The sequence below is a fragment of the Agelaius tricolor genome, unplaced genomic scaffold (genome assembly GCF_023055355.1).
Source record: "Agelaius tricolor isolate 1412-34295 unplaced genomic scaffold, bAgeTri1.0.p SCAF_9, whole genome shotgun sequence".
In the NCBI taxonomy this organism is placed as follows: domain Eukaryota; kingdom Metazoa; phylum Chordata; class Aves; order Passeriformes; family Icteridae; genus Agelaius; species Agelaius tricolor.
The window spans coordinates 26,904,688-26,907,163 of record NW_027269269.1 but is presented as its reverse complement, the minus strand read 5'-3'; positions in this window follow the sequence as shown (position 1 = coordinate 26,907,163).

Here is a 2,476-nt window from a genome sequence, read left to right as displayed (position 1 = left end):
CACCACTGCAGAAGGTATGACCTCCTTCTTCACTTCTTTTAATTATGCTGCACATAGCAACTTTCCATGCCAGTGGCCTGATTCCCGCTGAACATTTTCAGAAGTGTTAAACTGGAACTAGAACACAGGGGAACAAAATGCCTTTGTTGAAACTCTGCTCCTTAAAATTGAAATCTCCTATGGTTTAGAGCTCATACTCAAAATTTGTCAAGGAATTCCTGCAGGAGGAGCCCTCTTCTTCTTGGGGAGGGCTTAGTCATATGTGTCCCAACCCAGAGCTGAGGTTGCACATACAGGAAACAGCTCATGAGCAGGTTTGGGGACTGAGTGCTCTGACCAGCCCTGAGGGTCTGTGGGCCCTCCTGAGCTCCTGTGCAGTAGCAGGACAGATCACTTGGATTATTTCCAAGGAGAGCCAGCTGAGATGAGCACCATCCTGAGCTGGTCACTGAGCATACCTGGAGTAAGAGGAACCTATTTCCCAGTACACAGGCAAGACCTACAGTAAGGGATGACTGCAGCTAGAATGGCAGAGGCTTTGTTCCTGCTGGTGGCAAGGGAGATGGGGAGCCCAGAAGGCTGTCACAGGGCACATGGGGTGGTGACACAGAGCAGTGATGACAGCCCACAGGCCTGTCTGTGGGATATGAGGGTACAAAGTGCTGCTGCTCAGAGTGAGAACGGATGCACAATGGCTCTGGAAATGTATTTGAAAAGAGATTTTCCATGTAGCAGGTGTTCCCTGGTGTTTGATACAATCTCCTGTTTTTATCCCTCCTGCCAGTGGCAAGGCTGGATTGTATCCCACAGCAGAGGGTGGTCCTAGAGCAGCATCTCCCCATTCCCTCCTGGAGTAGTGCCTCTTGCCTTGTCCTGGCGAAGGTGAACAAATCTGCAGCACATGGCTGCAAACCAGGACACCAGGAGGCTCTGAGCAGCCCATGGTCAGCCTGGGACACTGGGAGGGTCTGAGCAGCCTGGCCCCACACGAGGGCTGTGCTCCCAGAAACAGCCTCTGCTGTATCCTGGCAGCTGCCCTAGAGCAAACCCCAGTCCTTTGGGTGGGAGCACGGTGAGCACCCCTGTGGCTCAGCAAGAGGGGCAACTCAGAAAATGCAAAATTACAGAAGAGGTTCCTAATCCTGCTCATGACCAATGCCCCAAGGAAAGAAAGAGGTATCCTGCACTGGTTTTGCTGTCTAACACAGCTGTGTACAGTCTTCTGACTCATATAAACACCATGTATTTTTTTTAAAAAATCAATATCTACCTTCTTGGTAGCAACGATAATGGTGTGGCAGTGACTCACACAGAATAATGATGGTGTTTAAAAAACAATCTTTGTCAGTGCTAAGTGTTTTTCCTTTTAATTTCACTGTCTTCTTATGAGGGAAGATTAATGCCACTGAATATCCCTAAAGAGAGTCTTTCTCAGGAATGGGCTCTGTATGCACAGCTCTTAAGAGGTCATCACTGGACTATGGTTAGGGGTCTTTTAATCACTGCTGTGTTGTGGCTCATCCCCAGCCTAAACTAAATCTCATACAGCCATTCACTCTCTTCCCTCCAGTGGAATAGGGAAAGAATCAGAAGAAAAAACAGCAAGAAAACTCATGGGTTGAGATAAAGACAGTTTAATAGGTAATGCAAATGCTGCATATGCAAGCAAAGCAAAACAAGGGATTAATTCACCGCTCCCCATGGCCAGGCAAGTAATCAGTAATCCCCAGGAAAACAAGGATCCCTCACATGTTTTGGGAAGATGAACACCATGATTCTTAATGGCTCCCCTGCCTCCTCCTTCCTCTGGCATTGTATGCTGAGCATGATGCAATATGGTCAGAAACAGCCCTGTGGTCACTTGGGGTGAGCTGTCCCAGCTGTGTCTCTTCCAAGCCCACTCAATGGTGGGGCAGTGAGAGAGGCAGGAAAGGCCTCAACTCTGTGTAAGAGCTGCTCAGCAATAATTTAGGCATCCAGTGTTAGCAACACTGTTTCCAGCACAAATCCAAAATACAGTTCCATACCAGCTACTGTGGAGAAAATTAATGGTACCCCAGTCAAAACCAGCACGGCCCATAATTCAGGATCCTGTGCTGGTCTGGCTACTCACAAACTTTCCCTGTGGTTGGTCTCTAGTGGACATAACCTCAAGCTTTTTTGGTGCTTTCAGAACCAGCCCCCTCTGTAACATGTAGGGCCTGAAGAGCATTTCAGGTGCTGCTCATCCCACAGGCTTATCCACTTGACTTTCTCCAGCAGCCTGCAGATCAGCCAGCCTCCCAGGCAGCCATAAAATCATAAAATGGTTGGAAGGGACCTTAAAGATCATCTAACTCCCCAAGCTGAAGCCCCATGTCCAATTTAAATTCCTGCTCTGGAGTAGGGTGATTATAGTTTCACTCCAAAAGGCAGAAAAAAGGAAATAAAAATGCTAGTTCTGTGTGGTTTTGCCTTTGGCATAGGAGAGACACAA